General features: G+C 41.4%; 1 protein-coding gene across 3 annotated transcripts in view; it reads right to left on the reverse strand.

Annotated features, from left to right (window-relative positions):
• The window catches only part of TBL1X (transducin beta like 1 X-linked), a 130,195-nt gene that overhangs the window by 76,168 nt on the left and 26,095 nt on the right, over positions 1–27,932 (reverse strand). For all 3 annotated transcript variants that reach the window (XM_083437477.1, XM_083437476.1, XM_083437475.1), the window contains exon 2: positions 13,336–13,414. The gene's annotated coding sequence lies outside the window, so the exon portion shown is untranslated. The remainder of the gene's footprint in view (positions 1–13,335; positions 13,415–27,932) is intronic.

Genomic DNA, 27,932 nt, shown 5'->3' on the forward strand with positions numbered 1-27,932 from the left:
CGAGGTACCACTGTACTTGATAAGCCACTGCTCTGTTCCAAGCCTGCAGCAATCAGAGGGTGGTAGGCCTGGGCAATATATCGATGTATAGCCCAGGACCAGTATGAGGAGCAGACTGCAATGTCTGTTTCCTCCCTCCAGGAGGCGCTGCTAGCAGAGGGACTCAGGAGCGGGGGCTGCTTCACCAGCAATAAATCGCTGAGTGGAACCACCATCCCACTCTGCCCTCATACGATGGAGAGGGAGAAACAAGGTGTATCGACGAGGTGCGTCTTTAATTAAACTACCCGACTGAGGAGCCTGCAGCTGCGCTTGCCTCAGTCAGGCGGTTAAAGGAGCCCCAAGCCCAGCGCTGGCTCCTGCAAGCCGGCAAGCGGGGTGGGGGCTCTGTGAAACTGCTCAGCTCCCCGCAGCAAGCAGTTAAAGGAGGCCCAAGACTCCGCCCAATCAGGCATGAGCGGCAAGAGCACCAGGGCTGTCTCAGCTTGGGGGGGGGGGTAGAGAACCTGGGAGCCCAGGTGAAACCGCCTCAGCTCTCAAGGTGAGAGCTGGGGCAGTTTCACCCGATGTCTCACGGGCAGAGGCCAATGCATCTCCCCTGCCCCAAACATTGCAGTATATCACCAAACCACAATGTTTGATTGGTGATACACCACCATATTGAAAAGCTGATACTGCCCAACCCTAGAGGGCAGGAAACAACCAAAACAGCCACAAACAGGTAGCAACCACATCAATTTTCATCCTTCCCCATATTTCCTCAGCCCAACTCATACAGGTGGGGGATGAGGAAAGGGAAGGAGAAAGAATATGTGACCAAGCAGCAGCAGCAACAACAACAACAATGGTGGTCATTATATCAGCATCAATGAGCATATAATGTTTTTAATATGTGGAGGGTTTGCTTCTCCTATATAGTGTTTTAGTGTTTTTGGCATATGCCTCAGCCACGGGGTGGAAGTTACCTTAAGGCTTCCCGTTGTCACAGCTGTAATTTATTATCTAAGCCTTTCAACTGGGGCTATTTTCTCCATGTCAAAAAGAAAGTTATTTGTGATACAGTGAGACAGTAATGTGTCTTTTTGTACACTGCGTGACTTACCAGAAAAATCACTTTCAAAAAAGATTTCATATCAGTCATCATAAGAATGTGGGCAACTCAAAGGGTGCTACGAGATGTGCCGAACTGCTATGTGTGTGCTTTGCTTTTGCAAAATATGGAGGCGACAGGTCGCTGCCCCAGAGAACTCACAATCAGAAATATGGCACAGGGGAGACAACTAAGGAAAGGAAGGGAAGGTATAGTGTCTTAGGACAGGCTGGGGAGATGAGGAACTTGCCCCCTTGCAGTTTTACTGCCCAGCAGGAGACAAGGTTAAGAAGATTGTGTCACATTACCTACCACTGCCCATCCCACATGCAAGCAATCATGCCACCACTCTAGCCTGTTTGTCTTTTAAAGAAATAGAACTACACATTCTCTCATCAAAAGCTGTCATACCATATATTGGTGAGAATGAAATTAATTTCAGTAGCTCTCACTCCCCAAATCTGAACTTTCTTCTTCAAGCTGGCAGGAATTAAAGGGGCAAAAGCAAAACAACCCCTAATACTGCATAGCATTTCATGCATCTTATTTGTTCAGAATACTGAAGTCCCTATCTCTTCCAGCAGTTCAGTTGTTTACCTAACTAGTTGTGTGTGTGTTTGCACATCTGTGTGCATGTGGAGGGATAGGGAGAGAGGGAAAGAGAAACAAGACAGCTAAGTCTAATCATTTTTCACTTCTTAAAATAAGGGGGGAAAGTATTAAAGTACTACACAGAGCTAGGAATTCACCATTATAGCAAAAGTTTAGCAAGAGATGTGAATTATTATTGTTACTGCCCTGCATCAAAGTCCATTATGCTAATTTGTACAAACCAATTACAGCAGCACATCACAGCCACATATTTGATTGGGCTCTTGGTTGCAAGAACTGATTGTTGCCACTAATTTGAAAAGCGCTGCTTCCCTTTTCACAAATAAATATTTCATCACCCCTTTTAGCATCCTATGGTTTTGTCAGATGTATTTGGTGCAGTTTATCAATTAGTATATGGATATTTTAACCACAGAACTTTCTGAGCTAAAGTGGGTGATTTCATATTTACAGTAGACAAGATTGGGGGGGGGGGGGGAACAGTCCCTGCAAATAAAAACTGGATCTTTTGTTTCAATTAATAAACCGAGAGGAGTGACCAGTTCATACTCCCTTTAATGATGCTTCTTTGGCTGCATTCAGATGGCACTTTATTCCAGCTTCCTAACAATCCATTACCTGTAATTTTTAACACTTTATGTGATCTTCTATTTCTGGAAATTGAGTGGAATCTAGCAGTGGGTTAGTGCTCATTTCTGTGTTGCTTCCAGGAAAAAATCCATTTGCAATCCTGGAAACCCATAATGTTTGGGGAATTTTGCTCATGTAATTTGATTCTGGACTATGCAGCGCATATCATGGGGGGAACAGAAACACCATGCCTGGAAAGGGTCCAATCACATTTGCTGTTGTGTCATATCATGCCCATTGATGTGAATGAATTTCAGTGCAACTTGGGTACCACAGTATAAAATAACATTAGAAATCCAGAAGTATCATTATAACCAGGAGAACTAACACAATAAACCCCACATCTGAATGAAGTCTATGTCCTATCCAAAGCACAGAGATTCATATCCCTCACCTACAGAGATTCATATTATTCCACATTCCTGAAACTAATGGGTCAAACCTTAAGTCCTAAGCATGGTGATGTTTTCTGTCTTCAATCACCATGTAGCTTCGTAAGGAAGGCAACGTGGAAATGAGTAACAATGGAGTGGAAATGTATAACAATGAAAACATGCAATTGTGTTGTTGTTTTGCTGCTGTTTTTCACACACTGAAGAATGTCCCAAAGTGACTCTCAGCTTGACATTAATCTCAGCACAATAAGATCATTAGAAAGCAATGTGCTCATCCAAAAATATTTATAAAATGACAAATCCTACACAGTCCACTTAAAGATGAGCACTAAAAAGCCAACACACACAACTTGCTTCCCTATCAATTAATACACACCTGGGTATTATTACTATTATTAGTCTTAAGCAGGCATATTTCCCTAGGAAGCGCATTCCTTAAATGGGGAACTGCCACTGAGAAGGCGCCTTCTTGTATTACCACCCTCCCCACCCTCCTAAGAGGAGGCAGAAAGAGAAGGAGCTCTGATGACAAATGGGGAGTCTGAGTAAGTTCCTATGGGAAGACCAAGCCTTGGAGTATTGGGTTCCTAAGTGGAATAAGCCTTTAAAGGTCAAAACCAGACAGCGCAGTGTTAATACACTCCTATTGTCTTATCGGGGATGTGGGTGGCGCTGTGGGTTAAAACCTCAGTGCCTAGGGCTTGCTGATCGAAAGGTCGGCGGTTCGAATCCCCGCAGCGGGGTGCGCTCCCGTTGTTCGGTCCCAGCGCCTGCCAACCTAGCAGTTCGAAAGCACCCCTGGGTGCAAGTAGATAAATAGGGACCGCTTACTAGCGGGAAGGTAAACGGCGTTTCCGTGTGCGGCTCTGGCTCGCCAGAGCAGCGATGTCACGCTGGCCACGTGACCCGGAAGTGTCTTCGGACAGCGCTGGCCCTTGGCCTCTTTGAGTGAGATGGGCGCACAACCCTAGAGTCTGTCAAGACTGGCCCGTACGGGCAGGGGTACCTTTACCTTTTTTATTATTGTCTTATCGATTACCCATAATTTGTGTTAATACACTCTAACTGTCTTATTACCCATCAGTGACCATATACAGTGGTACCTCGGGTTACATACGCTTCAGGTTACATACGCTTCAGGTTACATACACTTCAGGTTACAGACTCTGCTAACCCAGAAATAGTGCTTCAGGTTAAGAATTTTGCTTCAGGATAAGAACAGAAATCATGCTTCGGCGGCACGGCGGCAGCAGGAGGCCCCATTAGCTAAAGTGGTGCTTCAGGTTAAGAACAGTTTCAGGTTAAGTACGGACCTCCGGAACGAATTAAGTACTTAACCCGAGGTACCACTGTAGAGCACAAAGCAGTCATGTATCAAGACTTGATACAGAAGGAAGATTCTTTTATAAACATGTTTTGATTCAAACAAGTGAATAATACAAAAGTGACAAAAGATACATAGAATCAGGGCAACCAACACTAGACTGTTAAGATAACTAAAACAGATATTTAAGGGAAGAAACTGTGGCTTGGCCTAAAGGGGAGAATGTGGTGCAAATCCTATAGGACCAAATAACAGATGGAAAACAGTCAGAAGAAATCATAGTTTAGAACTAATTTAGCCGGAAGCAGATAACTTGGAAGCAACATAATTTAGGTTATTTGTTTAAAATCAAATGTCATTGCGAAAACAACGCACCATCGACATAAAACAAACGAACACCTGTGTATGAACTATACTTGCATCACGCATGGAACTCATGCATCAACGACAATTGAACACATAGCAGTAAACATTTGTTAACAACATACATTGGAAGCTGATTTACACAGATCCATCGAGCTCAGAATATTCTGTAGCAACAGCCCTCTCCAACATTTCACACTGTCTCCACTACAAGAAGTTGCAATTGCTTGTATCAACTTGTAACTAAGTTTCTGGGCAACTGCGGCAAACAAACCTGTCTGTCTTAAAAGTAAAAAAACAGACTACAAAAATTGACGTTTTGAAGGCCTGTGAACTGCAACAGCTTACTAAGAAATCCCTTTTTTAAAAAAACTTTCTATGAAAGGGAGGATATTAAACTGTGTAACAAACTTTCTCCTCTTTCTGACCAGATACACACAGGTTAATAAAGGCACCAGAATATCTACCATCTAAATGAATAGTGGGTGTTCCAGAAAGCATTGTGTCGTAAATGCTCAAATATGTACGCTCTTGAATATCCTTTTTTTCCTAAGCTTGGCACACCTTAATAACGCTTTTCAAATCCAACAGGAAATCTCTAAAGAAGATTCAGCACTCTTGAGTTCAATTGCGTCTAAAAACAATAGTCTTGTGGCACCATGAATACTATAATAATAGAATTTATAAGATGAAATATACTCTAGTGTGTGAGAATGAAATTTGTTAGCCTTTAAAGGTGCCACAAGACTCTTTATTGGTTTTGCTGCAGCAGACTAACTTGGATATCCATCTGGAAACTGTATTTAACATTTTTGCAGACAGGCCGTAAGCCAGAATTAGTGCTTCACACATGGTATTTGTTCAAATAAGCATCTTTTAGGATAATGACACCCCAGTAGTTACTGCTTTCTTAGCCAATACACTCTGGATGGGAGTCCAATCTCTGTCTACAAATGAGGGTGGGGTACCATAATGCGTTCATAATATAGATCTTAAAACCTGATTTTGAATTATTGCTATAATTAGAAATGCAAATCATTCACACAGATCACTGCTGCCTACGTTATTTGGCCAACGGTTTTTTACCCATACAAAAAATAAACTGCGGAGACTACTAGATCTCCAGCATAACAAAACATGAAGTTCAGAATTACCTATGCCAATCTGGAAGCAATAAATCTTGCAAGTGATTTATGCCTCTAACACCTTACTAACCAAGACCCCCAAGTCTTTAACACTCTTAAGCTATTCTATATCAGAGCTATTCCATGTGCCACTCATGTTATTCTGATTTCTTATCCTGTTTTAGCTTTGCTGTGACAAACTATTGTTTTAAACTGTAGTTTAAATTGCTGTAACCCACCCTGGGACCTTAGGGTGAAAGGCAGGTAATTAATAATAATAAAAAAATATAAATAACACTGGGTGCCCTCGCTGACAAAAATAGCAGAAGCCCACACTTTTAAAGTACTGTGCGCACTGGTAGAGTATTCTGTGGTTTTATCTTATACCTTAACATTATACACCCATGGCTCACTTCAAGTTGATTTGCTTGAAAGGCAAGTATAAAGGGTACAGGGAATTTGTTGCACCCTAGACAGACTTGCAGCTGTCAGGGCAACGAGCGGGGTGGAGGACAGAATGTATGAACTGATTCCTCCAAAGATGCTTCGCTGCACCATAACTAGGTGGTGACTGGCGGGCCTGCAATATACCCCATAAAAATGGCTTGCTCTAGGCTAGCCAGAATGAGGGGAAGACTCTGTCCTTTGATTCGGTTACTAGCAAGACTGTGATGCTATCCACGATAGATATGGATAGATACCATCCGCCCATAATACTTGGAAATGTATTACGTATTCATTTGCTTTTGTATATAAATGTAACATTTTGTATTGGGAACCCATACAAGCAGTCGGACGTGAAACACAAATACTCCCTTGCTTGAGAAAGGCAGCTGTAGACCTGCAAGACCCACCCTGTAGTTATACAAAGGGTGGAACAGATCTGGATAGATTTCCTGGCATATTTCCATGTTAAAATTCCCTACATTATATTGACAGATTCCCCTTTAAACACGTAGCACAGCTTTACACCCACCCGTTTCCCAAGATAGCTTGAACTTAAACACAAATTTCATTCCTCCCAACATTTGTGTTTGATCCCTGAAATCAGGCAGGTAAGTGGTGGAAGGGGGGGACAAACACACGCACACACACACAAGCGATTCCTCATTGTTTCAGCAACATCCTAGTGTTAATCGCTTTATAAACAATTTCAGTTTCCTTCCCTTCCCAAAATATATATGTGAACGGAATGGGATGATACACACGCTTTAAATAAAAGCTTCAAACAACCAAATCAAAAATACGCTTTAAATAAAGTAGGCTCTTATTACTGTGCCAACTCCTGGAATACAGGAATTTAATTAGTTGGATTGTTGTTTTTATTTTGATTATATATTTTGTGGTCTTAAATTCTGATTTTATTCTGGGAACCATGCTGAGACCTTCGGATATAGGGTGGTATATAAATTCAATAAATAAAATCAAAATCATCATCATCATCATCTCACTAACCTTCAATATCTTCAATATTCATTAACCAAATTTAGAATTAAGTACATTTGTGTTTTAGAGCTGGAAATGAATGTTGGCTTTTTACAAATGAGTTAACAAATGAATTAGCTTCAAATTTCCTTGTATATATGCAAACAAGGAAAGAGTATTCATGACAGCACACTGATCTATAAATAGGGCTTGTCAAGTGTATTTCTGAACGCAAATTTGAAACAGAGCCCAAGAGAGTCAGACTCTCTCTCTCTCTCTCTCCAACTATGTAAATTTACATCTTTCTGCCAGCCATAAATTTCATAAAATAATTCAGTATAAACAGTTCCCAAGGATACGACAAGTTGTGGTAAATTGCATTGCAAAGGAACGAAACAGAAAAGTGCACCGCTACATACACACAAATAAACATTTAACCTATTTATTTGTTTTAAAGTTGTCTATACCACTCTTCCTAAAAACATCTAAAGCAACATGCAGACATAACAAGTGTAAAATATGTAAGACAAAAAGAACTAAACAAAAATTGTCAGCACAAGAAACAGGAGCACTAATCTGCCAGCCACTTAAAAAGTTTGTTGTTAAAGAAAGGTGCCAACAAGCCTTTGAAACGATGCAGTAATAAGACCACATGAAACTCTTAGGAGAGGACATTCCAAAGCACTGGGGCCACAATGGGAAAGGCCCTGTTCCTTTAGAGGACCAATCTGATCTCCAAAGAGGTGGAATTCAAAACATTTCACTGGCAGATGTCAACTGCCGGAAAGTCCTATACAAGAGTATGAAAAATGTATTGGCTGTAGATGTGCAGGCATTAACTACTATAATAGCTTTTATACAAAAGTGCTATAATGTCTCACTAAACAACTAAAAGGAAGACTGAAGAGCTGCTCCTAAGAACATATACAAAATAGGATTGTAGTGTGTTTTAATTATGTGCATTGTTTAGAATTTTAATCTCTATTGCATATACAGTCATACCTCGTGTTGTGTCCACTTCATGCTGCGTCTTTTCCCATTACGTCCTGCAGCAACCCGGAAGAACCGGAACGGGTTACTTCCAGGTTTTGCCGCTTGCGCCTGCGCAGAAGCGCCAAATTGCACCGTGCGCCTGCACAGACACAGAACTTCAAGAGCATTTCACGTTACGGACAGGACTCTGTAACGGATCCCGTCCGTAACACGAGGTACCACTGTAGTTTCTAAGGCATGGACCCAGTTCAGTCAATCGGTAACCTTCGCACAATTGTCGGAGCTCATGAATCAGCATGCTTATGATTCATCAGAAGTTGTGTATAGAGGATTGCATGGTTAGAGACAATAGATGTGCAATTTTGTCTGATCATGGCAACCCTTACCCCTTTCCCCCTTTTAGTCACTACAGGGGTGCAATTTGTGATGGTCATGGATGAATGGTACCTCATCAAGGAACTAGTTCATGGGAACTCACCTTCTCATAAGCCACAATGTATTGCAAGCCTACACTCGCTCAGACAGGTGATCATGTGAGGCTATTGGTTACTGCAACTTCATCATAGTATGGTGAAGTAAGCGTTTGAAAATGCAATTTGGTTAAATTTTATTTTGGACTGTTAACAGTAAAATAAGTACTGGGAATACTTTTCCAATACGAAATTGCTTAATTAAAGAGAGCGAAGATCTTGAAAAGGGCCTCATTCCCAAATTGTGCCCCGACACTAGGAAATCACTTTTTCAGACACAGAAGCTGCTGAGCTGCTGAACAATGCAAGAATTTCTACACTGTCATCAGTTCTATACAACCAATTTTCTGGGTAACTGAGGGTTTATTTGCATGTAACACACCTGTATACACAGTGATGCAAATAAACCCTCAGTCACTCAGCAAATTGGTTGTACAAGAAGACAATTATCCCAGAATACTGAGAATCATGATTAACAGTCCAAAAATACAATTAACAATCCAATTTTACCAGTGCCTGGTTCCATGGGAAGTTAGTACAGGGAGAAAATTATTTCAACCAGCCTTCCATTCAGGGAGTAAGACACATGATAGTAATCCATTCTCTTGATCAACAAAGAATCAAAGATGATGCTATTAAGATGCTTTAGGGTATAAAGATCATTTGGGATTTTCAGGCACTACACACACTGATTTCTTCTTATTAGGAGCAAACTATAGTCTGTTGCTTCAGCTGTACTGAACAACCTATCATTTGCATAGACTATGGTTTGTCAGCAAACCAGAACTTCAAATCATAATTTGAACTGGAATTATAATCCCGATTTGCAAACGCAGAGCTCATTAGACTGGAATAGACCATAAGGTTATCAAGTCCATTGCCTTCCCCAGGCATCATCGTCTATACCTAACTCACCTCCTTAATTAACACAGACCATCCATCATAATCCAAACTACAGAGCAAAACAAGAATAAACCAGAAATGTTACTTTAGGTCATTCAAGCAAACGAGCAAAGATATTTATATCTGATAATTCAAATGCTCTAGCTTTCTTTGGACAGTAGCAGAAAAGGAAATGTGGAGGCTAGATGGAAAATGTGTACACATTTTTCCGCAACGTTGTGTTTTGCAGGAGCGTTCCATATTGGAATTAATGGTTGCTGCAACAAAAATATTTTATTTTCTTGGAGAGGTATTTGGTGTTATTTTTTTTAGAAAGGTTGCCTCCCACCTTCATTCAGGCAAAAAGCACACAAACTGGTTTCTTACATATCACACCACTCATTATTATTTTTAGCACTTACTTTAAAATGTATCAATTATCCAACTGCTTTTTCTCCATGTATCTTAAAAGCGATCAAAAGCTTGCCTCCCATAAAGTAGCTTTGTTCTCTTACTGACTACCCCAGCACAAATATCATCCTAAATTGGGGGGGGGGGGAGCATACCATGTTGTTGTTTTTTTGGAATACAAAGGCATTTCCCCTCCCCTTAATTAACTTGGCTCGTTTGTGAGGATCTGTTTAGCCAATCTAATTATTTTGATTCCAATTTCCAGCCTTATCAGGGGCTCAGTGGTGCAAGAAATCAAAATGCCTGTCTTCTCCATATGTGGCAATCTAAAAAGCTAACTGCTTCTCATTTGCTGAGCCATCACTGCATGGCCCAGGGGGCCCGTCAGAATACAATTTACGTTCAGTCTTCTAGAGCTGGCTTGAAAGGGTTTTCCCCATGTACTGAGGCTGAGCATTTCATATTATACCATTTCAGATATGCTGCTTCTTGTTGCATCATCTGTCAAACCGCAGCAAATTCAAACAAGGAGCAGTGTTCTAGTAGAGACTTAAGTTCCTCCATTTATTTATTTTTTTTAAAAAAGAAAGGTATCAGACACCTTTTATTTCAATATACTTTAAAAAGTCACAAAACCAACCTTGAAAAAGCCCTCTCAGTGGGACCAATTTTGTGAAACTCCGGAGCAGTAAACACACAGCAAAAAATAGCAACTGGGCAGAGGTTAATTTCACTGAGGAAAGACCCACTGTGAATGTAGCCAGCCAGCTGTCATTTAGGCCCATGTTTATTGGTCTTCTACATCACATAACCAACCTCAGAAACTTCTGGGTTGTGCTCCATCACAGCTTCGTGTTACATGAACATATCAGTTTCTCCAAGGAAATAGAATAACACAGAAGCACTGTGGCCGGCAAAAAATATGCAAGGTATTTTACGAACTCTCGAGCAAGCCATAATGTTGGCTAATATTTAAACGCTCATTTCAGCCAATCACGGATTTTGGCATTTTTCTTATGGGTCAACACAGCCTCTCTTCCTCAAAATGAAAAACTATACAGCTCTTGCAAGGTCAGTGCCCAACAGTATTAGTAATAAAAATAGTATCAATTAAACGCCACAAGCATAGTAAGAGTAATTTGCATGTTAGCGCAAGAGCTGTAGGCTTTTATTTTCTCCCATTTTTATTAGAAATATAATATGTTTGGCAAGCTGTCTGGCCTCCCTTATGATGATGAATGCTGTAACAAACAATTTGCTGTATCTTTAGAGAAATGGTCAATTCAATTACATTACGCCAGAAGCTCTCCTATCCCTCTTTGCCAAATGTCTTTGCTGTACCCTGCTACAGACAGCCCATTTGTATTCCAGCACAGTAGGACACTTGTTTTATTGACGCACACAGCTCTACTTAGGTACTATCAACAGAACACTATTTCACTCCTCCAGCTCTCTGTTTCCTACCTGCACGCTCATTCGCTTCCCCCCTCCGATTATTAGGATTTTCAGCTTTAGTGACTCCAATGCATACGCATTACTAATTATGTGCCTGAAACCAAGAAGCTATCAGCAAACAACAACAAAATACTTTTGCATCCAATTATGGAAGAAAGCTCTTTTGGGGAGCTGGAGGGGGGGTGTCGGCAGTAGCAACACTTTCCAATTTAGATGATTTAAACACTGCATTTAAAGCAGGGCCTCAGATTCCGCCTTTGAGAGCACACCACTAATTGCTTCTGTTTCCCCCATCACTGCAGGAGCTGGTTTTCCTCAAAAGGATCAGCAAAAATGAGAGCAGCGAATGCGCACACATGTCAGGCCAGGTCCCATCAGCAATAAACTTATTTTCAGGTCACCTGAAAAGGATGCCCACTATTTATACTGCAAGTTCCTCCTCCCTTCCTATCCCCCCCCCCCAAACTATCAGTCAAGGAATACCAGTTTAGCAACTCATTAACTACAGTCTCTCTCTTAATTTACTTTGGTTGGTGAGAAAACAGCACCTGCTCTCCACTACAAAGACTCACTGTGTGCAAGAAGGAGAATTAGCATTATGTCGACAGCTTCTGATTGGAGCCAAGCGAAATCCGGAGAAATATAAACCTATTCCATTTATCACAGGCACAGAATCATCATAAAAAGCAACCTGCTAGTCCCCAGGAATCACTTAAAACATCCAACCTCTAAACGAGCTTGTAAAACAACAGATTGTTCTTTGAAAGGCATCTACTTCTAAATGCTCCAGCAGTGGTCATGATCAATTATCGTATTTACAACCTTGTAAAGCAGCAGTGTCTATATATTTAAACACCTAGGCCAAGCACATGGACTAGAATTCCTCCCTGCCCCCACTCAGCAAGATATACAGTAAATCTAATAAGAAACAAGAGATATATTTAACCATAGCTGCAAACTTTCATCTGTTCATTAGTTACGATTCTGCTAGTTAATCTGCTTAGTGCCAATTATTATCTGTGAGGACAACCACTTAACTGGTGGCTCCAAGAATTCAGGGAACACTTTGTTTTGTTTTGTTTTACGAAATATCACTCAAAAAAAGACCACAGCAAACTGGTTAACAAAGCTGGTAAACCAAAGTTTGGACATAACAAAACTAAAATTGCTCTGCTGCAATGTCTCTCATCTTATTATGGCTTTATTGGTCTATTTTAAGTGGCAAATACATATTGCAAACAAGTAAGTGAAACAAAGCAAAACTAATGCAAGTCTATAAACAGTTGATGAGAGTAGGCCTCAACGCAGATACTGTAAATTTCCAGGATTAGCTGCTCATATATTTATTTCTTAAAACTTACAGGCAGCTTGGTTATAAAAACAAATACCCAAACAATCCTCCAAGTCCAAGCTGTTTACAAAAATGTAGTAAATGCTACATTTACTCAAGGAATACAACCAGTTGTTTTAATTCAACAGGGTAATAAACAATAATACATTTCATAGAAAAGCGGAATTGTGCTGTATGTTAATCTCTGTAGTAGAGGCAACATAGTTACCTTCACTATAGGAAATGCAACCTTCACTCACTGCATAAATAATATGAAATCATAGTGGTTTTTGCAGTTTTCTCTGGTTCAGTAAATACTGGAGCAGCAGAAGAACACTGGATATATCTTGATTACAATAAATATAGTTGGTATAGCAATCAGTGGCATAAACGCCGTAAACTGGACATGTTCATGAATGGTGTTGGTTCCCATGTAATGTCAAACCGTGCAGTTTGCCATCCTGGTTTAGAGGGTTTGTGAAAACCACAGTTTGCAGTTTGTGAGGGGAGTCCAGGAGCTCTTCCATATAACACCAAACAATGGTTTGCAATTACAGTTAATTCAACTCACTGTTAAGTTATTCAGGCTATAACTTGGAAGATGGACATTTGCCCAGTGCATTGGACAGAACAGCAACGAAGTTCCATTTCATTAAACCTGAATTCACGCTATAATTCCCAATGAATAAGACTAATTGCTTTACATATTCAAGTACAATACACACTGGACATATTCCAACAAAAGTTAAGCTATTTTAAGCTCCACTGGTTTCAATTGATCATGCCCATTGCAATTATACAATAGGAAAATAATTTCAGTAATTCACTTACTCTGGGGGAGGAGGGGATGCTGTCAAATCCCCAGCTTTCCCCAATTTCACTTCAGGCCAGCTTTCTCTCTTTCGATACCCTGTTCAAAACATAAAAACAAAAGCAGATTTATTACTACTACTCAAGATTAGAACTACTCAAAATACTCTAAAAACTGAATGAACAGAAGCAAAACCATATTATCCAAGGATACCGTCAATCAAAAAAGGCTGCTCAGATTACTCTTTGCATAGAGGTTGTTCTGAGTTTCACATTGCTGCCCATTATTTCTGCCAAGGTAGAAAGTTGCACAGATCATGTCGGCTGTGTTCAGATGTAATGACAAACCATGGCTTACCTTTATGAGAATCAGCAGGTATGAGTCCTGACGCAGTCCTATACCCCTTCCTCCCTCTTGCACAGAGAGGTAGGAATCTTCTGGTCCCAGTTTGTGGAATCTTAGTCTCCCCTAGTTTCTCATCACTGTGCAAGAAGGGGGGGGGGGGATTTGGAAGAATGAAAAGCCACAGTGTGCTCTCATGGCACCATGGTTTGGAGTTACACCTGGGCAAAGCAGTAGTGCCCTTTTATTTTTAAGTGTAGAAACGGAAAGAAGCCTTGAGCACAGATATAACTTATAAAAGTACTTTTAATATTATTTGGGCATGCCATGCTTCTTATGGGGTAGTTTGTCCACCTTTGGTTCCCATCCTGCACTCAGCTCTCACTTGTGGCTCCTAGACACTGTCAGCCTGAGACAGTGGCCATACCAAAAGAAACAGCTTCAATTGGCTAGCTAAACCACGTCAGGGTAGCCGACGGGTCTCAAACCCTCAGTGAAGTAGGGACTTTCCCTGCATGTGAAGACAGGCTCTGGTGGATTGGGCAGATGAGACCAATAGCGGGTCCAATGGCGAAAGAGCCAAGCACCCGAGCACATTAAACCATAGCTTATTTTAAATTACGGTTTAATGTTTTGTGAAAACCAACTCCCTGGCTGCAAATACAGAGCTTGGGCAAATCATTTTACTTTGGCTTCCAGCACTGCATACCATTTCTCAATTCTAGCTGGAAATACATAATACTGAACTTAGCAAGAGTGGGAAGCAGATTCTGGTTGCATTAAATCTGTATGCTCAACAACTGAAAACTTGATTATAGGATACAGAAGTTAAATGATGGTTTGTGCCCTGGTAAAAATTGGCTGCAATTAATAACATCCATGTTGCATGAATTGCTGGAATTAATAACATCTATGGTGCATGGTGCATTCCACTGTCCTGCAAGTGCTTTCCAAACACAAAAGATCTGTATGAATCAAGTATTCCTGTGCAGAGGCTGAACCATGTGGCTGCATGGATTCAATTTTTTTTTCGAGAGGACAACAGTTCAGTAGTCCTGCTATGTCATCCTTCAACTACTCTACACGTTTGCTCTGAACAGCTGCTTTCCTTTCATTCTGATGACAATGGCTACTATTTATACCGGGGGCGGGGGGAGTGCCAATTCATCTATGACAAGCTAGTGTTGAGCTGAATCATAAGCCCCAGCTTCTCAATCCCACTCGTGGTCTGTAATGCTCCCACTGTTTCCATCAATACTTCATGGCAGGGGCTCTGAAGATGGGCAAAGGTGACTCATTGGCCCCATTCGAACATAATGCTGCGCATCATAGTGTATGAATAGCAAGCCACACTATCTTCTCCCCTCTCTTTTTCTGTGGTCATTGAACGCTTTCATATCCAATTTCCATTAATCACAGTCTAGCATCTCATCAGAACCCTAAACTGTGGATTGTTATCTATGGTGTGGTTAAATAAATCTGCCTCGTAATCCATGATGGTTTGTTTCAAACTTTGTTTGTCAGACAATATAACAAACAGAAGTAACCTAAGCTGTAAACAAAATCTTCCAAACTCCTTCCCACAATTTGATGAAGAAAGGGTAGGTGGGTGAACCTGAGACTCACAGCAGCTTCATACTAAAATGATGGTTTACCATGGCATTTAACCCAGATCACTGTGCTGGTGGCAGGGAAAGGATAGCATAGCACAGGAAACAGGGACCTTCCTAGGCATTTTACTGACATCCTCTCTCTTCAAGCACTGTGCTATCTACAACTTACTTTTTCTGCAGTTGCAAAGGTTGGGAACAGCCCCAGAAAAAGCAAATGAAAAGCTCAGTTGGGGCAAGTTGAGTCTATTGAGCCTCACACTTCATGTTGATCAGAAGTACTGAGTTTACTTGAAGTTTAGAATACTTTAAGTCAGAGGTTTTCAACCTTTTTGGGTCCACGGCTCCCTTGACCAACTACATTCTTTCTGCGGCACCCCTGTGGGCCTCAGGAGTCCAGTTATTTCAGCCCTTGCCTACAGAGCTGGCAGTCCCTCACTGCTTTTTGAACTTTCTCCCTTGTGAAATGTTCCCTCAAAATGGACAGTATCTATCAGCAGAACAGCTAAGTGGGCAAACTCCCCTCCACAGGAAACTCCAGCCCCAAAATTGTCTCCCATACATTCTCCCATTTTGTCATCAGACATACACCTTTTAGATGCAACCACTTTTAATGTTTTGTTGTTACCTAGAGAACTTTATTAGGTGACATACAAATATTGTTAAATAATACATTAAAACGACATTTTATTTTAGAGACACATAATTGCACATATAAACCAAAAACCCGTAAGGTTGGACTATAAAAACCACTGGGGTTTTCTTCACAATCATCTGCCTGTTGCAATGAGCTTGAATAGGGCAGAGAACCTATTTGCTCAAAGATGTACAAATAAATAGTTATGTCAACATAGCAATTATGCAACATTTTCCATCCTTAGATGTCCTAATACATAATAAAGGAAGTAATGATTAACTCAGTTTTACAGAAGCTTAGCAACATCGGTGCTATAAAGACAACATTTTGAAAAGCAGATATGTAGAACGGCTTTATGTTTGATGCAAACAGCTGAGAGGATACGGATGTCAGGGCCAGATCAATGGATACAACCATACCCAAAACTTGACTAGAGCAGAAGTTGCTGGACTATGATTCCCATAATTCCTGATCAGTAGGGCTGATGTATGTTGGAAGAAGGCTACAGGGCTTCCCAACCCTGCCCTAGAATATGTTCTTGAGCTTGAGAAACTGAAGCCTGAAGGACAGAAATGCAAAGGATTCTGCTCTTTTGATCAGGCATGGGAAGAAGGCCTGGGCAGTCCAAAGGCTTCATACTTCCTGCCAATCTCAAGGGCCAGTATTTTGCCCCCCACCTGCCCAATTCCATTCTGAGCCTAAGCGCACACAGGCAACGCTTGACCCTCTTCTGCTCAAAGCCCTTGACTGTGAGAGTGGTTTATGCTTCCACTTATGCCTTTGAGTTGCGCTTCCTCTTTTTAGGGGTATGCAAGAGGGTCCCCTCCTTCTCAGGAGAGAAGTGTAAGCAGTCATAAAGGCCCAGAATCAGATGTTCTCTTCCTCAGCGGACATGTTTTTGATGGAAAAAAGACCTTTTTAGGGATTCCAAATCATAGTACAGTTGTACCTTGGTTGACCAACGCCTTGCGACTAGAACGTTTTGGCTCCCGAAAGCCACAAACCTGGAAGTGAGTGTCCTGGTTTGCGAACATTCTTTGGAACCCAAACGTCTGACACTACTTCCTTGGCTTCCGATTGGCTGCAGGAAGCTGCCAATGAGAGAGAAGGTCATGAAACAAGTCTAATAACCAGGGGGAAAACCCTATTGCTTCCTTGCCATCCTGAGATTTTTGCAAAGTGAAGCTCCTGACCACAATTTTTCAAAAAAATCCTGGTTCTAGGCTTATGGGTGCTCATACATGATAAAGATGTTTCCATGTAGGCTGATAAAAAAAACCCCAGCAAAGGTTGGTTTTGTTAAGTCTCAGCTGTGCTTTATTTGGTACCTCTCATTGTCTGAGATACTTAGAACTGCATGCCAACTGTACAATCATGCAGTGTTAGAATTTGCTTCCATTATGTAACACAACTGCTGAGCCGCAGAACATTTAAGAACTAAAGAATGAAAAGATAGCCCTAATTAAACAGTCAGTTCCACATTCCTAGGTATTCGTTGACCTAGTTTGGAACACCACACCCTACTGTGTTGTGAGGGTGGAAACAAGAGTACCTCGGAATATCTGCTGGCAAGTTGACACTTGCAATTTAATGGTTTGGCATGCTATCACAGCAACTATTCTTTGTTCCTTAGCCAAAGTTTGGCAACACAGGCTTCACAAGCTCCACTGATATAAGCACCCCTATGCAACAAGTAGGGGTTGGCCTGGGTGAATTATTTGAGTATCTGACCATACAAAACATACCATAGATATACAGCAAACCAGACTCCGGGTAGGGGGTACTTCAGCATTTTAAGTCATGTGAATAAAAGGCAGCTACATGTGGTGGCAGCAAGGAGAAATAATTATTTGCTAAATCTAAACTCCAGTTGCAAAAGTGAGATTGGCTTGTATAAGCATACGTAAATAAAACAGGGTTGTTCATCAGTATAGCTGTTGTTTCTTTGGGTGGTCCTTTCTAGAAAGGTTTCTACTTTTCAAGAGTTGCCTCGGGTGTTCTTCCAAAAGTGCAAGTCCAGCAGTATGTAGACTATCGTGACCACCATGAGGGTTTTATTTATTGTTTTGGTCCACAATATCCTGGCATGAAAATTGGGGGTGGGATGCGTGATTGCACAGAGGACCAATTGTAAAAGGAACCACTATAATTAAGCAACCCCGTTTTCCTTTTTTGTGGCTTCTACGCAGTCACACTGCGGCGCTGATAGTTTTCTCTCTCCGAGTGTCTGACTTGCCTTAAGAACTGCAATTCTGGCAGAACGCCCCTGCAAATGTAGCCAAACTATTTACTTAGGAAACATTAACTGGGATCCCCCAAGCATCTCTATTGGGACTAGTGCTTTTTAAACATTCACAAATTATCAAAAAGTTTTAAATCAGTAAATAAAGTTGCTAAGGCAACTTGAATTGGTAATTGGAGATAATCATCCTGCATTCTGATTTAAAAAAAAACCCATAACAGATCCACAAGTATCCCAGGAGAACTGGGGTCTAATTATATAGACCAAGAGAATGCTATCATAAAAGCTCCACTGTAGACCTCTTTTGAGGAATTGGTTTGTGTGCAGTCCTATGTGTTTTACTAGGAAGCAAGTGCTGCACTATGAAGTTCAATGCTTCGTCTTGGGTAAGCTCGCATAGGTTTGCAGGCCAAGTGCTCAATCAAACTTGCACACTAAAAGTCATTTCATGTTGAACTGTGAGAGCAGCTGTGTTCCCATCTCCCATCCCTTAATACAGGAAGCAAATCTGGCTGAGGTTTTTTTATTTCTTTTTTTTTTAAAAGAACAGGAATGCTCCTATACAAGCTGATGTTCTTGGCCGCTTTCAGTGTCTATTCCCCTTCTGCCAGCCAGGAGAAGAAGAAAAAACATGACAGGGATTTAACATTTCAAAGACTGCCTTAAAACACAGAAAAATTCTTATTTGTGTAAATAGCCAGGGAAATCGTTCTTCACTCATGCATGTCAAGGCAGGTTTCTTTTATATTCTTGCAGTCGCCATTCAGTATTTATACATCTGAATTTTGGTACCTTTTTTAAAAAAAAATAATTGCAGAGTTTGCTATAGTGTAGATTTAAATAAAAAGGAATTAAATGACTAAAACAATTCAATTCTCTTGACACCTTCAAACTGTTCTATTAAATTCTGAAATCTTAAAAAGCTGAATGCTCCAAGTAGAATTAATTGTTAAAAGGTATCCTTTATTAAGCAATGATATAGTAATTATATGCTTCAGAGGAACTTCTAACATCTTGCCAATGGAACATGTGGCCACATACACAGATCAGAGTTTTCTTAACTACAAATTAAAGCCATGTTTTCACTTGCCTTATTAGGAACTTGGCTTTCATTCACATACATTTGGATTTATGGGAAATAGTGGGTGATGGGCAGAGGCTGGGTTAGCATCAGAAGGGTACTACAGAAGCCAACTTCTCCATTTGTCCTAAATAATGTTTTCTGACTTTGGCAAGAATAACTCCCAGTGAATGTTGTGCTCTGCTGATCTCAGCCAAGATATAAACTTGTATTTTCAACACTCAATATCTACCATATAGGCTAATGGAAACTTTACAGACCACATTTTCCTTCTCACAGCAAAAATGTCACCACAGATGAGATAACAATCTTAACATCAGAGAAAATAAAAATAGCTTTTTTAAAAAAGCACCCTTTGTTTTCCTCCTTTGCGGAGCTACTTCTGTCCACTCTCTGCCACTGCGATGGGTTTACTTGCCAACTTTCTAAGCGTTTTCCCACTCAATATCTCGGAATCTAGTGGATCTCATCTTCTGTTTATCTAGAAATTTTATTGGGCAAGGACCCAACCCCCACCCCGGAGCATATTTTCTGGGTGTGTGCAAGGGGTTGCAAGGGAGAGGAGAGGAGAGGAAAGGGAAATTCCATTACACAAGTGAAAACTGTTGCACAACCGGGATACCACAACTGAGCATCATCCATTCATACTGGGAATCTAGGTCAGTCACCATTATGATCAGGCATCAGGTATTTTTATGTTGTAAATGGCCCTGTGATCTTCAAATGAAGGGTGGTATACTTACTTACTTACTTACTTACTTACTTACTTACTTACTTACTGAATAGGTAGGTAGGTAGGTAAACTGAATCTTGAAGAGTTTCTGAACTACTGGCCCAGTTCACATACAACACTAAACCATAATATAGCAAAGCATCAGCCTCAAACCCCTACTCCCACCCCACTCTTCTACTCCCACATGGCCAGGAGTAGTTCTGATGCATTTATAGGTCCTCCCCCCCCCCAAAAAAAATAAGAGTCTTAGGTAGAAACCAGGGATCCTGAATAAAACCATAAATGGTCAGTTTAATAAGCCAGCTTCATAATCTGTGGTTTGAAGCTAGTTTATTATTACACAGAACGGAGTTTGTTTTAAACCAAGAACTCTAAGTTTATATGTAAAGCCAAGATACTTTAAAAGCAAAACTAAGCTTGACATAAGTTTTTGTCTCGGCCACGCAGGAGAAAGTGAAGGGAGAAGAGCACTTCACTTGCCTTATAGACAGGTCTGTGTTCATGTCACACTAAACAGGTGAACACAATCATTATACCCTCTCTCAGGCAACGTATCCTGACCAATACAAAAGTTGACAACTTTCCTATCATTCCTTCACCAGTTCTCAAGATATTGACCAGATACTTCCCAATAAACTGTCTTGAGGTTTATACACGGTTTTGACGTTTTGTCTATGATCAACAGGTACATAAATGTTAAGAAAGAAAAACAAAAATAACAGAGACTAAAGAACCTACCAAAGGTCATGCTCTCTTCTGTGCCAACTGACTATGTTTCAAACACTGGACAAACCTTCTGGGTTTATAAGCTTTTTTGCTTATATGGTCTTTATACCTTGTATTTCTCCTCTGAGAGCAAGTGTTCACTACCCATGATTTCAGACTAAAGGAGAGTTTGCACAACCAAGTTCTTCCTATCTTTGTGACTCTGGGCATGAAAAAGGTTCAAATCTGTGTTTTGCTGCTCCGTCACACATGCATGCAACCCTTGTGGCTTTAGGCATCAGCACTACAACAAAATTGGACTCACCAGATGAGATTTCATATTTTAATGTGAAATCTCATCTGGTGAATACGTCTAATTCTAGAGTCCACCATACACGTTGCCCAGGCTTGCGCCTCAGGCAGTCTACTTCGGTGCTGCTACCACAGTGATCTTACTTCACCCCCAGACATGCACTTCATTGTGTCTCGAGCAGGAGTGCCAACCTGAATAAAATATTGTGGGGGCCCAGGTAAGCCCCACCCCACATAATCAATCACATGACACAATGCACACACACCATTTGAATGTGAATACCTATCAACTTGGGGGAAGCAGCCCCCTCAAATATTTTATTGTGGGGGCCAAAGCCCCTACAACCCCTAGGAGTTGGCTCCTATCCTCTTGAGTCAGACGGATGCCAACAACTAAAAAGTGATAGCAAAACTTTGATAGGAAAAGTAGTCATATTAATGAAGCCTTAGTTATGGCTTTTCCTCCCCTTCTTTTTAAGAAACATGCTGAATAAAAGGAAAGGATATTATTTGAAAGTTAGCCAGATATTCATGTAGTATTTCTACATTAGATACCCTTATGCAATTTAACAATGTGCATTAGTTTCATCTTAATCATTATATTCCAAATATTTAAAATATTTGCCAATAAACCAAGAGTTTAAGCATAGCTACATTACTAAAAAGAAAATGTCTGTCCTTTTTTCAGAGCTTATCATCTCAATTACTAATAGACAAGAAACTGAGATAGTATACTATTTCAGAAATAGCATTTGAAAATTCTTTATAAAAGCCTTGCTCCAGCAAATTCATATTTTATAAATAATATTAAATAATACTATATAATTTACATCTAAGCTTCCTTGTAAGTCATAGTTGAAATCCACTGGTGCTTTAAATAGACATACACCTAAAAAGTTTTTGAGAAGGAGCTGAGACTCTGCTATGGAAAAATACCCACAATTATGATAGGTCAAACAATCATTTTACACAAACAAAACAAAACAAAACAAAACAAAACAAAACAAAACAAAAATTGTGCTTCCCAGTGTGGATGAAAAGTAGTAAAATAAGAAAACTGGAATTGTTTTTCGTTACAGCCTTACTGAGGACTTCCAGGGGAATGGCCAGCCACAAAGGATCTGGGCATAATTTTACCTCCAAGTTTTTGGTGCATAAATCAAAACACCTGACAAAAAGGGAAATCAAAAGGTTGAAGGTTTCAGACAGCGTGTGGTAATATTTGCACTATTACCCATCTCAGTTACAATGCCTGCCTTGAGACGAGGTACATTGCACCATTTGCTAGTCATACAACAAGCATTGCCACTCACCTGAGAGAGTCTGGGAATTATCTTGGGCAAGAACCTGTTATGTAACAGCTGGAACAGCTGCTTCTCACTGCATCTGAATGGTAATTTAACCAGCAATTGCGAGAAACCCAGTCTCCCCACCCCCACCCTTAGTATTTGCCTATCTCTTGTGACTAAACACTGGCAGACAGAGTTCGGAATACATATGCAAGAAGCTTCACTGTGGGAAGACAATTTCATATCATCTGGATCGCAAGGACAGTCATACTCTTGTGACGTTTGCTTCATGATACGTTTTTTCAGGTTGCGTCCTGCGGTGACCCGGAAGTACTGGAAAGGTTACTTCTGGGTTTTGCCACTTGCGCATGCGCAGAAGCGGCGGATCATGACCCGTGCGTGCGCAGACACGGGTTGCGTTCCTTTCAGGTTGCGAACGGGGCTCCGGAACGGATCCCATTCGTAACCAGAGGTACCACTGTAATATCGATCCGTATAGGAAGACTTAAATATACAGCTGAAAAAGGCTGCTGACCCCTGTTCAAGATGGTCAAAAGGTCAAATTCCAAGAGCTAGAAACAGGCAGTGTAATTCAAAGGCAGGCAGGTACGGAGGCCAAATTCCAAAAGGAATGGGAAGGGAATAGGAACTTAGCTGGGAAAGATCTTCTCCGACAAACTGGAGCAAGTTCTGAAGCCAGCAGCAAGTTTTGAAGCCAGGGTTTTATGTGGCCTAGTGGACCAGCATTAGTGCCCTGAGACAGCAGACTGGGGACTCAACTAAAGAGGGGCCTGTATTGCAGAGCTGGCGGCACCCTTGATACATAGAGCTCAATGCACCAGGATTATGGTTGGCATAGCCCTGGGGGGATAAGCAGTGAGACATTGGATCCCGGCTGCTAAAAGACCCCATCTGAAAACAGTCCTCCCCCCACACACCCTGGGAATCACAGGTGACCTAAGCAAGCAGGCAGGTGGGGGGGGGGGAGAAGAATCCAAGCCAATGGCTAAATGTTTTCATCAGAAAACACAGTCATATATCGATTTGAACGTGTTTTCTGTATAAATGAAAGTTATTTTTAAAATTGCCCACATCTCTCAGTCCCTTGTGTGCATTTTAAAGAAACCTTCCGCAATCTAGTTTCTGTGATCTTAATTGATTTCAAATGCATACTTAATGGTTGAAAACAAACAAAGAAGAAGCCATATTTAGCAACAAATGAAAAAACAACAACACAGCAGCTTAGGAAGCTGACATTTACTGGGGCTTGTAGCCACTGGTAGACTCATCTTCAATGAATTTCTCTAATCCCCTTTTAAAGCTGAATTGAACAATTGTGCAAGGCAAACATCTCTATATTAAGTTAGATCATATTAGCTAGGTCTACTGTGCAGGACGGCAAGCTAATTAAATCCTCAGCCATTAGGCAGTGACTGCATTTCCGATACATTTATTAATGGCTAATAATTATGTTAATGTCAATATTGTTTAAAAAGTAGCTCCACCACTTTTCACACAACCACATAAATGTATGTGATTGTAAAGCCTCTTCATTCCACCACAGAGCTCAGCATTCCTAGCATATTAGTCCTTAAAATCCTCACTTTAGGGAAAACACAGAGGTGCAAAGAATTCCAAGTGTGCAGGGAAATGGTTCCTTGCCCCATCTCTAGGTTAGTTTCCATGCAAATGCCAGGAAGACTTCACAGTATTGAGGAATGGAATCAGGAGGTGAAAACTCCACAGAAGCTTTCTTGAATTGTCCTGGAGGTGAAGGAGTTGGTTCATAAAACCATTATTTACAGAGGGGACAGATATTCTGGTCTGCCATGGTGTGTGTTAGTAGGAGAAAAATACTGAAGGCTTTGGGGGAGCATGCTATAATTTCTGAAGGAAAAGATCTGCAGTAGACTGGCGAGTGTCTCTGGTAGTTCCTGTGTTAGATAGATAGATAGGTAGGTAGGTAGGTAGATAAGTAAATAACAGGTGGGCACAGAAACAAAGTAAAAAGCAAAAAGAAATAATGCAAGAATTGCCAACCACCAAGATTTATTACATTTCCATGTGGTTTTGGAACACTGGCTTTCTTCTCCAGGGTTAAAAATAATCAAAAATTAAACTCAGCTATAGACATATAATTAAATTGTATGCCGTGTTACTTAAAATGTAGCTATTGTGGAAAACAATAGAGATATCACCAAAACAATTGTGTATAGTGTGTCAACACAATAATAAAAACACTTCATACGTTCATCTGTACATGTTGCATTACTCTAGGTGGAAAATTAGGGCTCCACTTTGTGCAGAAGCTATCTCTCTGACTCATGGAGGGTGATGGGAACAGTCATTGCCAAAGGGGAGCTATCATGCTTGTCCTCACTCTCCCCCCGCTGATTCAACACAGAAGCATGCCTGGCGAGGGCTTGGGTCTTAAATATATCCTACAGCCTGCACGATAAGAAATCCTGGGTCGCTTCCACAGAACAGTTAGCAAAAAGAAAACAGCAGGACATCAGGGAGGCAGTGGGCATTCCCTCAGCAGCTCTAGCCAAGTGGAGTGTGAGAGGTCCGGTGCAGCAGTGCCTGCAGAAGCACAGCAGCGTACTTGACAGCCACCCGAGGTCTGCCAGCAATGGGACAGCCCTTCCTTAGTTGAGTAATCAGCAGCCCGCTCCTTGGTAAACTCCCATTTGTGTCCTGAAGCCAAGAAATGCTGAGAGACCAGTTTCTGCTGGCATTCAGCAAAAGGAAGAGTCTTGTGGCACAGACGCGTTGCTTGTGGGCTTCCTGTAGGCATCTGATTGGCCAGTGTAAGAACAGGATGCTGGGTGGCAAGGGAGGGAGGCTCTGGAAAAGGTGGCAAGTATTGCAATACAAGAGCAAGCCAAACAGGCCTTGAGAGGAGGCAACAATGGAAAAGGTGTGCTATGGCAGGCCAAAAACAATGACGCATGTGCCATATTTTTATCTTAGACTGGCTTGGCCCATTCAGCCAAGAAGATGCACTGTGCTGCACTGGGCTGTGCTAAAGGATGGGGATCTGGCCCATAACAGCCGACAACGTGCAACCAGCTGAATGCTAAGCAGGCAGCCTGAGGTGCAGAGTCACTGCTGTGGACATGGGGGGCTGGGGAGGGAAGGAGAAACTAGATAAGAAACAAAATCTCCTATATCTTTTTTGGTACGGGGATCATTTTTATATAAAAAATAACACATGGACTGGGTTGGATCCATAGTGCAAGGGGATGGAGGAGACTCATCTGCTTTTAACATTTTTTCCCCTGATATAAATCGTGCCTTACTCCCCCATCACCACCACTACTTGATCCATTTACCAGCTGTGGAGCAACTCATGTCTGGAAAATGTCAAGAACAGGAAAGCTTTACTATCCCTTGCCCAAAGCGACAGTCTTGATTTGAACTGGAAACTATCTCAATCAGGGCAGAGAAGCCTCTCCTGCCCCACTCCCCGCCGATTACACCCCACAAGGAACCATATCTTTCCTGCGTTCTTTGGTACCAAGAGACAGAGCAAGCCAAGAGAGCACCGCAGCGTTTTGAGCTGCTGTTTGCAGCCTTTGTTGCATCCCTCCATCCCAAGAAGGGATGGAGACACAGAAAGCCAAGCGTACAGAAGCTGGGCTGAACTGCAAGTTAGGTATCTCTTAGGCATCTCTGAAGCAAGTTCATCTCCCCATCCCCACCTGTTGCCCAAGTGTGGCTCTTAAGACATAGAATAGGGGTAGGGAACCTCAGACAAATATGCTAAATGCTCCCCTCCTGGGATTTTCCCTAGGAAGCACATCTTCCTAAGCCACATGTCTCACCAGTCCTGCTTTGTCACCACTTTGAGCGCATCTGCCTGGCTGGAATATGTCCTTGAGCTCTGATAATGCCTCTCACTTGCCCCAAGGGATGTGTGAGAGCATGTAGAAACTATTGTACTGTACTAAGGTAAAATTCATACTCGCTGCTTTGCTGACGTTTGCCTCTAGCCCCACCCACCCATGGCAGGCAGATGCCAGAAGAAAATATGGCCCTCATGGACGGAAAGCTTCCTCGCCTTGACATAAGAAGAATGGAAGAGAAATCCACATCTTTCTCTGTTGGTGGCAGGGATGATCTGCTCTACCAGCTCCTTACTCTCTTGCAATTCACTCTCTCCTTCCCCCGTACACACACACAATTCTGTAGTTTCAAGAGGATAGAAGGACAGGGCGCCGGGGTCAGTTCTTGGGCTGATATGGGAAGACACTAACATGGTTAGTTTCTCCTTCCTTCCTGCATCCCAAAGTAAAATGAAAGGGAAGGGAGTGGTACAGATTTCTCTCTAGAGACTCTTAATTTCAGGGCTGTGGATTTTAGCCCTACATTGAGCGAAAGATTCCAGCACTGCACTAGATCAGTGCTGTCCAAACTTTTTTCAAAGAGGGCCATATTGATGAAGCGAAGGGCCGTGAGGGCCAACCATGGTTGATGAGCTTTTTTTAGGATTGAACTGCCACAGGGGCTGGATTAAACCGACCGGCCAGATTAGGCCCCTGAAATGGACTTCATTGTCCTCGTGGTCCTTTCCAAATCTACAATTCTATGAGACTACCTCCGCCTCTTTCCCCTTCCTTCCATTTTGTGGAAAGCTCAGACTTGCTAAGGTCACTCCCTCAACAAAACTCTTAATCCAAAAGTTCTAAGGCAGAAAAGAAAAGCATTCTGCACATACTCAAGTGAATATGCCCTTTTACTTTAATTCTATACATGCCCACTAAGAAGTAAATGTACATATAGGACCCTGGAACAACTAAAACTCTGGACAGCCCCGGCTTCAGAAATAAAGCCCTAAAACAACCGTTCTGTTCTTATTTTACTTATTTATTTTTAATAATTTATATACTGGCTATTTATGTATTTTCTAAGTAGTATATAAGTTCTACTCACGTGCTCTGCTCCAGTCAGTAACTGTGGAAGGCTTGTTTCCTCCCTATCTCCCTCATGCTATCAGCTATCAGGGTGCAGTTGTCATTACATTTTAAGTGTGTGGGAGATATTAACTCCCGATTGACTTATCATCTGTTAATTTTTATCTAACAGGGGTTGTTGTTGTTAAACCAAAGCTAAGTGAAGCTGACTTTAAAGAGTGTGACAATCTATGCAGGAGTTTTGTTTTGCATAAAACACACAAACATTTCTATACTCCATCCGAAGGTCTGGAGAAGAAAAGAGCCGCCTTTCTCCAGGAATACAGACGTTCCCATCCTTGCCCAAATGAATGATCTATGCACCTAGGAAGTTTAGAACACATTCAACACATAAAAGCAGCGTGCGCACACACAAAAATCACCCAATGCAAAGAACAGCATGAGATAGATGTGCTGCTGTTCACTTGGAACAACCAAATTCAATACTGCCAGTACTGAAAACTGAGAGGTACAATAAGCTCTGAACACCCACTTACCTATCTGTTAATGTGATTCTAAAATTTGCACTCCTTTAACATCTCATTAATAACATCTTTGTTATTCTGGAAGCCTCCTGGGGATTTTAGAGGACTAAACTGCAATAAACCCAAGGTACATAAATGAAACCTATTAAGGCCTTCTCAGTCAATAAAAGCTAATTGGATCAAACAATAGCAATGAACCACGGATAACCTTTGCTTGTGAATAGCA

The sequence above is a fragment of the Podarcis tiliguerta genome (assembly GCF_965153285.1).
Source record: "Podarcis tiliguerta genome assembly, chromosome: 4".
Classification (NCBI taxonomy): domain Eukaryota; kingdom Metazoa; phylum Chordata; class Lepidosauria; order Squamata; family Lacertidae; genus Podarcis; species Podarcis tiliguerta.